Here is a 12,445-nt window from a genome sequence, read left to right as displayed (position 1 = left end):
ATATATATATATATATATATATATATGCTCCATCCCCACAAAAAATTAGTCAAAACAATCTATTATACGCTACTTAGAAGCACAAGTAACTTGAGTCGAAAAAAATAAAGTTTTCTTCATGGATGAATAAAAAGGATGACTAACCTGCAATATGAACTTTGAACTTGCTGTTATGAACGAGAATGGAGTTCTCTTTGTATTTGTAAAAATATTTTGAATATTCGTTGCTTTTGAAAGATATTAACCGACTAGCAGACCAGATAAAGAATTGGGAAAGACCATTAAGGTTTCAATCAATAAAAATAGTCCTGACTTTTAAATTTAATACATTTCAGTTCCTTTTTAAAACTTTTGAACAATTACCAGATTACTTTTGAGAATTTTGGTATTATATTAAGGACTTATTCAACAAATTTTGTTTTAATTTGAAAAAAATTTTGGGCTTACGCCTCACTAAAAAAATGCACCTCAAACGCCCGGCGCGTACGCCTCTTGAGATTTTCGCTTTACAACATCGTCTCGGAGCATTTTTGGTGCTCCTCGCCCCAGGGCTCGCCCCGAAAACACCTTTTAAAACACTGTTCCCAATACACAACCAAACTTTACTACAAAAATTGTTTACAAAAAGAAACAAAATTTGAAAATTTAATTATTACATTACATGGCCACAAATTTAGAAACAATTGAACATTACTTTACAAAATCATCAACCTACAAACCGACAATTTTTGCAGATCATTACAACTGAAATAATAGCCCCTTTTATTCTCTTAAATTTTCGGACTTGATCAATCGCATGATCAAGTCTTGAATCCCAACACTCAGAGCTATGTTACCTTCCCACATCACCAATTTTTTACTTAAGGAGCTTCATCATCAAACTTTTACACTAACATATACATGAACAACAACAACAACAACTACAAATCTAGTGTAATCCTACAAGTGATGTCAGGGGGGCTAGTGTGTACGCATATTTTACCCCACCTTAAAGGTAGAGAGGCTCGAGGGGTGGATCGAAGCGATTGCAGCAAAAAATAATCTGAAACGAAGCACTTCAGTTTTCGATTGACCCTTAGCCCACAAAAGGCAAAAAGGAACAAATACACGAACAAATGCTAAATAATCATGAACAAGGATAACATCAAACACTTTACATAATAGCTAATACATAAAGAAAATAGTAGACATCCTTAAGGAAGGCAAGATGGAGGCTTAACAATGTTGGTTCATTCATGAAATTTACACTATAGAGGGTCAAGTGTTTACCTAATTGCAGCAAAAGAAGAAAAGAAGTTAGAATGGATTAAATGGAGCTCAACAATAGTCTTTAAATAATAGCAAAAAGCAGCAATATCTGTCAGTTTTAGCTCTTGAAACCCAGCCGAAACACAGAACTATGAAACCCAAAACTCAGAGGAATCTAGTAATCCTAAATCAGTACTACCATCTTTCTTTCTAATCTTTCTAAGTTCTATGAAAATTCCCCATTACATCTCAAAGCTTCACTCTGATTTTTATCTTTTAATTATCTCATAATTCTAACAAATTATCATTAAGTCTCCCCAAAATAATCTTAAAAGTCTGCCGTCAAAATGAAAAGAGTGGGATTATACAGAGATGTTTCAAAGGTTTCCTGTTTGCACTCAATGCCTTATTTACCCCTTATCTGATTCTTTGTTAAGAGGATCCTAAGTCTCTTAGCCAATGAAAATAGTTTAACCCAATTTCCTAGCACCTTACTAGTAGTTTAACCTTGGATTCCTCTAGTAATTTCCCTATATTACCCTTATAATATCAGATACTTATCTCTCCAGCTCAATCTTATCTCTTTTGAGACTTGATTGAGTTTGAAAATATTTAAAGACTGGGCTCAACCCCAACAAAAAACGTTTCGGGGGCCTGTCTAAGCTTGAGACCGGCCCAACTAGACAAACATCCCCCTATCGAGAGCCCAGAAACCCCATATTACGTACTAAGACCAACTTAAACTAAGGCAACTGACTAATAGTCGATCAATCAATGTGTTCAACAAGATATTTACGAGATGAATTAGCAATTAAACTAATTATACAATCAGAAAACCTAGTTCGACTAAAACATTCAAATTAACTTCAATAAACTAAACAACAAAACCATGCCATAATTGGAAACCTAGCTAACTATCAAGTGGCAACAACAATTAAGGAATGGTGGTTAGTCATGCTTAACTTCAAAACCTAATCAATTTCGGATTAAAAAGCAAGTCAATTACAAAATAAAAAAGAGTAAAACTAATTGAAATGAAATCTAAGGAGAGAAAAAAGAGAGGGGGAAAGCAAAGATTAAAGCTCAGAGATACTTCTTCAAGCCTAGCTCATCAGAAAAAGGATTCCGGCTAGTAAGGGTCATTTTAGCATAAGTACTGGCTTGGATTTCAAAATCTGGCCAGTGCTACATGCCACAATGGCTCAATGGCTCTTGTGAGCTGGAAAAGAAAAGAAAGAAAAGAGGTGCAACAGTTCTGGCCTGTTAGTGCTGCAATTGCGATATTTTCTTCGTAATTACAATTGCGAACCCATGTCGTAATTGCGATATTTGTAGCTGAACATAAGGGCTGGAAGTCGAGCTATTATTAAATATTAAGCTTACATAATCATAGAGACTATGTGCCATCACGACATCCTACGGAGAAAAATATAGTCGTGACACTTTCCCAAGTAATTCTTCATCCGCTTGCCATTCACTCTAAAGATTTCATCATTTTTGTTCTTCAATTCCAAATCTCCATATACGGTCACATTTACTTCTTCAAACGAGCCACTCTATTTCGACTTTAGCTTCTCAAGAAATATCCTTAGCCTTGAATTTAATAGCAATACAAGGTCACCAACCTTGAACTCCCTATTACAAATGTACTTGTTATGAAGGTAGCGCATATTTTCCTTGTACAATGAGAAACTTTCATATTCAAATGTCTACTCATAAGTTAGCGGCAATATCACAATCAAGATTCAACTTCTTCAAAGCCCACATGGCTTTATGCCAACTCTGTTGGTGGATAGCAAGCATTTCTGAATACTAACAAGTATGGTGACATACCGATAGGTGTATTGTAGGCCTTTCTTTATGCCCATAGAGTATCATCGAAATTTTTAGACCAATCCATCCAGTTAGCATTCACCATCCTGGATAAGATACTCTTGATCTCTTGGTTTGACACCTCTACTTTCCCACTCGCTTGTGGATAATATAGAGTAGTCACATTGTGATTAACATCATATTTGGCAAGTAAAGTATCAAAAGTCTTGTTGAAAAAATGAGACCCCTCATCAATATGATTGCCTGAGGTGTCCTAAATCTTGTGAATATGTTCTTTTTCAAGAAGGCAATTACACTTCTAGCCTCATAGTTGAGCAAACCCACAACTTCTACCCATTTGGACACATAGTCCACCCCAACCAAGATATGTGTGTTACCATAAGAATTCACAAACGACATGTAAAATCAATACCTCAAACATCAAATATGTCAATCTCTAAGATATGAATGAGGGGAATTTCATGATTCTTCAAAATTTAACCAGACCTTTGACATTCAACAAACTTCTTTACTGATTCAGTAGCATCCTTGTAGAGTGTCAGCCAATAAAAACTATAACTTAGGATTTTTCCAACGTTTGTGTGCCACCGTGGTGCCTAACAAAAGGTGAAGATTGACAAGCCTTGAGAATATAATTTTGCTAATTATTCGACACACATCTCCTAATTACCCCAGATGCGCAAATTTGGGAAGGTTATGGCTCATTTCAATAGTAATCTTTGCAATATCTCTTGACTTTCTTCCATTGGTTTGAAGTGAACTCTGTCGATATAATACCACTAGATATATAGTTAGCCAAATACGCATATGGTGGTATATCTTTCATGGAAATTGCCAAGAGTTACTCATCCAGAAAGGAATCATTAATCTCTAGGCTATCACGAGGCCTCCCCTTGTCCACCAAATAAGACAAGTGGTTCGCCACTTAGTTTTCACTTCCTTTATTGTCTTTGATCTCAATCTCAAACTCTTGCCATAGAAGTAACCATCTCATGAATCAGGCTATGAATACCTCTTGCTCATAAGATGCCAAAGTGCCGCTTAATTCTTTTGCACAATGACTTTTGCACCCATAAATAAAGGGCAGAATTTCGTAATAGCAAAGAAAATAGCAAGTAGCTCTTTTTATGTGACAGTGTAATTGACTTGGATAGTATTCATGGTCTTACTAGCATAGTAAACCAGATGAAAGAACTTGTTGGTTCTCTGCCCCAAAATAATCCCCACTGCAACATTGGTAGCATCTACATGTGCTCAAAGGGCATGCTCTATCAATGTAACAATAGGGGTATTTGTCAACTTGACCTTCAACTCTTAAAGGCTTTCATTCACTATAATGACCTGTTGCTTTCAAACGACACACAAGTATACGTGGTCGTACAAGTAATATAGGATTGTAAGTCCAGATTTCATACCCACATGGACTTGTGATTAACTATTTACTAAATTAAACTAAGACAATTAGAGTATGAATATTCAACTAAAACTAATCTAGAGTAGTAAGCTAAGAAATTTAAAGAAACAAGTTGGCCACCTTAAATACGAATTTAATGGGAGAAAATATTACAGAGCTATGGGTTAGCTAACAATCCCATTGAGTTTTTTACTTAAATTATCTAATTACTTTATCTGATTTATTGACTGACAAGGTTAATATTACTCGTAGCATTCTCCCGAAGTACTACTCGCCTATTCAAGTTAACCTAACGCGTATATTCCTATGGAATTAGGATTAACAAGAACATATTAATAATTCCTATATAATATCCAAGCAAGGCGATTAGGTATATCCCTAACCTAACCGCAAATCCGTTCCCGATACTCAGGTTCAAGATCTCGCTCTACTCAATCTTATATGCAATCTAAAAATCCCTATCCCGAGTTCAATCTTAGATTCATAGATAGTATTTAATTGGTGATCAAGCAATCAAATAATTAAGCGCAAGATTTAATAAATAAACCAATATGATAAAATAATAAAAACACTTCAAGCTTAAAATTACAACGTTCATGTAGTACCCACAACTCTAGAACTAATAAACTATGAGATTAAAGGAAGAGAAAAGAAGAAAAACTAGTTAGAGGGCCTCCTAAATCGTGGTTTGTGATCTCCTTCCAAAATATGTTAGATCCCCTCCAAATTAGGTTTAGGGCCCTTTTTATACGAGTGGGGACCGTGTAGGGCCGAAATAACCTTATCCCGGGCGAAATAGGATAAATCACGCAACACAACGTCCAGACCAGCGCCAGGCGTTGGCCCTGGCGCTGAAAGGAGAGACGCTTTTCAATTCAATTCCAATTCTTTGCTTTCAATTGCATTGTCCTTTCCTTTTTTTCTTACACTCGGGGGAAAGACACTAAAGGGTGTCCCCCATTTTTCTCCTTATTTTATATTCTTTTATTTTCCTTTTTTTTCTTCCGTGTTTTATTCGATTTTGCTTTAAATCCCTTCATCTTCACACCGCTTTATTCCTATATTGCTAAAATATAATATTAAGCATAAAGTAATATAATTAATACTCAAAAAATAATTAATAGTAATAGAATGTGAGGCAACAATAGTTAAATATTTACATTTTTGGCCGAACATCACAACCCCACACTTAAACTCTTGCTCATCCTTGAGTAAGCATTAAAACCATTCTCCATAAATAAAACTTAGAAATGCCACCACTTCGGTTGATACTAACAATTAGGCCCTATAGCAACACAAACCACCAGATATACACTTCCTGATCATCGTGCAAGATATACAAGTCACACACAAACAACAAACTTCTCACCTCCTAACCTCATAGAGGGACTCTAACTCACCAAATTTAAGCTTGCTCACCTACTCTGTCAAATAAAGATAATAACATCACCTATCTATCATAAAACGCGTGCCCTCACATGAATAAATAGTCCATACACCCAAATCAAAGAATGAACATAAATTAAGGACTTAGCATTAAAGAACAACTATCGCACTCACAAATGAATTCACATATATGCACAAAGAACCATAGGCTTGCCAATTATGTACATCTCTACTAATTAAGTATGCTCGAATAGAATAAAATAATACTTTAACGTGTTGTAATATTGCTAGAGCACGGGTAGGAGAAGTATATAATAGTGACTTATACTTACCTAAGCATTTTGCACTTTTAAACTTCATCACCTATTATTTTTATCTCTTAAATTTATTTTTCAGCCCTCTCTTCATCAATCGTTTCACAAGTATTTCCCTCATATCAAGAACGTTTCATTTTCTTTCAAAACAATTTTTTTCATTATTTTTTTTCCATGTCACATTCTTTTCAAGAGGGCCTTTTCATCACTTCTCTGCTATCGTCGGTCACTATTTTTCATTTAATCATCCCTTTTTTCAAATCTATAAATTAATATCACAGTCTAAGTAATAGTGCTCAAGAAAGCAGGGTGCAAAAACTAGGGATTCAACAAAAGAATCAAGGCAAAAATATGACTTCCAAATAAAAATCCATATCGCTCAAGGGGCTAACTAGTGATACAATATCTGAAAAGGCTAAAATTCACAAGACATATCAAAGAGAGCCTATTATCATCTTCTAAGCAGAGCAACACTTTTATTTCGCTTCAATAACATGCTGGGCAAGTTCTAGACTAAGATGCAAAGCATGAAATATATGTAATAAATCCTTAACCCACATGGCACAAGTATCAAACAAGATGGGTCATTTCTTCTCTAAGACATACATGATCATAGCGAATGACAAAATAAGAATAAGCTATATACAGAGTCACAACTCTAAGCTTAGGTGTCTAAAAGTCTGCTATTTTATTCATTACTCAAGCACTCAGAGGAAAGTACTACTCAAGCTCAGGCCTAAATTTACTAGTATCAAACAAATCACAAAGTTTTTTCTTCTCCCTCTTTTACTACTTCTAAAAAATATTAATCCTAAAAATAAAAAAACGTTTACCCAGTTCAAGTTACGTCCACTGGAAAAGAACTGATACATAAAGAAAAACAAAGGGGGATTATTATCTAACTAAAACTAACTAGAACAAAAAAGAATTTTTTTATTGGACTTTAATCCATCAAGAAATTTGTCCACAAAATTCATCGTCGGAAAAAGTCCAAGATTTCTAAAAAAAATCTTTTTCCATTTTTGTTTTTTTTTCAATTTGTTTTTAACGAAAAGCACTACATTATGAAAAATACTACAACTAAGCTAGGATAGCACATAAAATCACTCAAACAATCTCCTCACCCCACACTTAAAATAGTGCAATATCCTCATTGCATCCAACACATAAATAGAGGGTAAAAGAGACTCCCTGCTAAGCTAAAGGCCGAAGCATTAGCAGCTCACGGGATACTCAGTCTTCTCCCAAGTATGGTCCTTTGTACGGACACCTCACACTTAGTTCCAACCACCTGCTCGATTTTTCACACGCCTACTACTTTGACTCAATGCTCCTACTCCTACAAAATACAAAAACAACACTACAAAAAACACAATAAAAAAATAAACAAAATAAATTTTTTTTAGTGAAATTGGGTTGTCTCCCAACAAGCGCCTTATTTATAGTCGTGGAACGACACCAACTTCATCACTTTTTCCTCCACCTTGAAGATATAAATTGTATCCCCAACTTTGATTCAAGCTTGAGATTATGTTTCTGAGGTGGTGCTACGAATACAAAAGAATAAAGCAAATAATGTCGCATCTTGTACTTCTTGGCCTGTAAGTGAGGGATGTCATTTTGTCTCCTTGGCATCGCAAATTTCAGAATGTATGCACTTTGTTCCCTATCCATTGACTCCTCCATAGGCTCGAATGGATCAATTCTTAGTCACTATCCAAACACATTGTTGAAAAATGCTTCGAATGAGGTCCAATATGCTCCAACTCCAAAACTGCATTATTTTTGACATCCTCAATAATATATACTCCCTCAACCTCGGCATCATCAACAAAAACATGGTCTAATGATTGGTATTCTCATTTTAGCTCCTCCATTTTTCCTAAAGATCTTTTTCAGCTTCACACAATTCATCACTAAATTATGGGAAATTACACGCATAAACCTTTGCACTTAATTGAGTCGCCAAGTTGCGCCCAGTGATATTTAGCTTAAAATATATATATTTATATGTATATCGCCTCATGTTTTAATAGTGTTTCATGGATTTGAGATGTAAAATATATTGATTTATATTAATTCGTGGTGTTTTTACGGGTAGGAATCATCCGAAAGCAATTGGGGGTAAAAGATGCGAGATTAGAGCCAAAACGGAGGAAAAATAGGGAATGTTGAATTCCAGCGCCACAGGCAGCGCCCCACGCCACCTGTGGCGTCGTGGACAGAATGTTCAATTTTCTAGTGCCAGCTCCCCACTTATGAAAGGAGATCTCAATTTTCTTCATCTTTTCTTAGTATTTTTAATTATCTAACACTTATGAAATTGATTGATATTATCATGAGTGGATAAAACCCATAATTCTGGGGTTGTGATTTAGCCATGAATATTGGTGTTTAACATTGACTTAACCTTAACTATAATTCACTAATATATGGTTGTTTCTTCAATTCTGTGATTAATTGCTTAATTGTCCGGCCAACAGATAGGTTCTATTTACTATCTATGCTATGCTTGGGAAACCCATGTTTAGATTAGAGAAGAATTGAAGAGAGCACGATCTTAACTCTAAGGGGGGCGTATTTGTGGTTAGGATAGGAATATACCTAGTCACCGTGCTTAATTAAATATCGTAATCTTAATGCATTCTTAATAGATTGATTTCATAGGAATATAGGCATTAATCTATTTTGAATAGGTGAGTAGTACTTCGGGAGAAGGCTACGAGAGCAATTGTTTGATTAATTAGCAACCATGAGTGAATTGTATGAAAGGGAGAGTTAACTAGAACACAATAGGATTGGTATATCAATCACAATCCTGGAATATTTGTCTCTACTTAATACACAACAACCATTTTGCTGCTTGATAATTTGGTTATTAGTTAGAACTATTGTTTAGTATAATCACACTTTTGAACTCGGATTGTCTCTACTGAATAACAATCTTGGTGAATTTAGTGGGTAGTTAATACAAGTCTCCGTGGGTTCGACACTCGACTTATCATTTTATTACATGTACGACCACGTATACTTGCGTGTGCGTTTGGGAGCAACAAGTTTTTGGCGTCGTTGCTGGGGACTTGAATATTGACTACTTTCTACTTTTTGCTTTAATTGTTTATCTCGTCAAGTCTAACATTACTTGATTGTTGCTTTGCTCTCAGGAACTTTGATTGAATGTGAAGGGTCAAAATCCAGGATAGACTTCAAGGCTTTGACCCGAACCTGAGAGAACATTTCACAAGAGGTTGAGGGAAGAAAAGGACACAAATAATCTTCAGGCACTTGTTCAATTTCCTGTGAACATGGCTGTTCAGGAGGTGGCGATACCCAGCATTGCTAATGTCACCTCCAGCATTGTGAAGCCCAGAATCACTGGGCACTTTGAGCTGAAACAGAGCATGATCCAGCTACTACATGCAAATGGGCCGTTTATGGGTCTTCCACACGAGGATCCACAACAGCATATCCTGAACTTCTTGGAGATTAGTGATACTTACATCACTAACGGAGTCACTCCAGACTATGTGAGGCTCACACTTTTTCCATTCTCTCTGTTGGGTGAAGCAAAGCGATGGATGAAGGCAGAACCAACTAATTCTATTACATCATGGAATGATCTGGCAAGGAAATTTTTGGCAAGGTTCTTCCCTTCAGGCAAAACAACAAAGATAAGAAGTGAGATAGTCGCCTTCAAACAGAAATCATTGGAGTCTTTATACTCAGCTTGGGAGAGGTTCAAGGGGCTACTCAGAGACTGTCCTCATCACAATCAGACAAACGAAGTGTTAGCTCATACTTTCATAGAAGGGATACATCCTGAGGCAACGATTGTGGTAGATGATGCAGCTGTAGGTCAAGTGTTGGAGAAAAGTTTTGATGAGATATATGCATTATTGAACAAATTCTTCAAAAGCAATCCAAATTGGCAAGGAGAGATGGGCAGAAACACAGTGCTAAAATATGCAGGGGTTCTCGAGTTAGATGTGGTCTCTGCATTATCAACGCAGATTTCCACATTGACCAACCAAGTCAATCAGATGACCTTGGTTATTAACAAGTAACAAGCTCAACCAGAGCAACAGGTCCAGATATTTCATGAAGTATGTGGAGAAGGTCACATGAGCAATCTATGCCCAGCAAATCTAGAGTCTGTATATTTTGTGGGTAATGCAAATTGAGGCCAGGCAAATCAGTATGGGGACACTTATAATCCTAACTGGAGGAACCACCCAAACTTCTCTTTGGGTGGAAACCAAGGTGCTCAAAATCAATACAGGCCATAAGCACCACAACAACAATATAGACCACCTCAGGCTGAACAACATGCAAACTCAACGAGTCACCTTGAGGAGATGATGAAGAGATTTATGGCTGACCAGAGTCTAAGTGTGGAATGTTGATATTTAGCTTAAAGTATATATATTTATATGTATATTGCCTTATGTTTTACTCATGTTTTGTGGATTTCAGATGTAAAATATATTGATTTATATTAATTCGTGGTGCTTTTATGTGTAGAAACCATCCGGAAGCAATTGGGGGCGAAAGGTGTGAGATTAGAGCCAAAACGGAGGTAAAATGGGAAATGTTGAATTCCAGCACCACAGGCTGCGCCCCACGCCACATGTGGCGCCGTGGACAGAATGTTCAATTTGCCAGCACTAGGGCCAGCGCCCCACGCTACCCTGGATGCTGGTGACGGGAATTTCTCTAACTTTACCTGGGACAAGGTTATTTCGGCCCTAGACCTACCCAACTCATATAAAAGCAAGACTAGGCCTATTTTGAGAGGGGAGACGCCACTTTGAAGGAAAAATACACACGAGAAACATTCGGGAGCAAGGAGATCTCAATTTTCTTCATCTTTTCATAGTATTTTCAATTGTACAACACTTATGAAATTGATTAATATTATCATGAGTGGCTTTAACCCATAATTCTAGGGTTGTGATTTAGCCATGAATATTGTTGTTTAACATTGATTTAACCTTAATTACAATTCACCAATATACGGTTGTTTCTTCAATTCTGTGATTATTTACTTAATTGTCTGGCCAACAGTTAGGTTCTATTTACTATCTATGCTATGCTTGGGAAAGCCATGTTTAGATTAGAGAAGAATTGAAAAGAGCACGATCTTAACTCTGAGGGGGCTGGATTTGTTTTTAGGATAGGAATATACCTAGTCACCGTGCTTAATTAAATATCGTAATCTTAATGTATTCTTAATAGATTGATTCCATAGGAATATAGGCGTTAATCTATTTTGAATAGGCGAGTAGTACTTTGGGAGAAGGCTACGAGAGTAATTATTCGATTAATTAGCAATCATGAGTGAATTGTATGAAAGGTAGAGTTAACTAGAACACAATAGGATTCATGAATCGATCACAACTCTGGAATATTTGTCTCTACTGAATACACAACAACCATTTTGCTGTTTGATAATTTAGTTATTAGTTAGAACTATTGTTTAGTATAATTACACTTTTAAGCTCGGATTGACTCGACTGAATAACAATATTGGTGAATTTAGTGGGTAGTTAATACAAGTCTCTGTGGGTTCGACACTCGACTTATCATTTTATTACTTGTACGACCATGTATACTTGCATGTGCGTTTGGGAGCAATACCCAGGCAAGCCCAACCTGTCAATTTCTTGTGCAAGATCAACTCTTTTCTTAGACCAATCATTCACCAATGTTGTTAGCAAGGCCGTTTCACATATTCCTTTAATCGATAATATTTGTCACAATACTAATCCTTACTCCCATATTCAAATTCAGACTTCCAAGAGGCCAGGTCATGACAAGCCCAAAAATACGGGTCATAAAAGTTTTCCGTCAACCAGGCGTCTTCATCAATAATCTTACCTCCGTATATTTCATCCCCAGATGTCATGCTGAGAGAACTAGAAACACATTAAGAGAAAATTAAAATAGTTATAAAATTAAAAATATTTACCAAAAAAATTAAAAAATAAAACAAAACTTGTAAAGATAAGAGTAAAAGTCTAATCTAGATAAACAGCTAATTTCTAAGTCCCTGGCAACGGTGCCAAAATCTTGTTGCTTCCAAACGCACATGCAAGTATACGTGGTCATACAAGTAATATAGGATTGTAAGTCCAGATATCGTACCCACATGGACTTGTGATTAACTATTTACTAAATTAAACTAAGTCAATTAATCTATTCAAGCGATTTTCTAAAGTATAAAAATTCAACTAAAAATAATCTAGAATAG

Source organism: Nicotiana tabacum, chromosome 14 (assembly GCF_000715075.1).
Source record: "Nicotiana tabacum cultivar K326 chromosome 14, ASM71507v2, whole genome shotgun sequence".
Taxonomy (NCBI): Eukaryota; Viridiplantae; Streptophyta; class Magnoliopsida; order Solanales; family Solanaceae; genus Nicotiana; species Nicotiana tabacum.
This window is presented reverse-complemented; position numbering follows the sequence as displayed.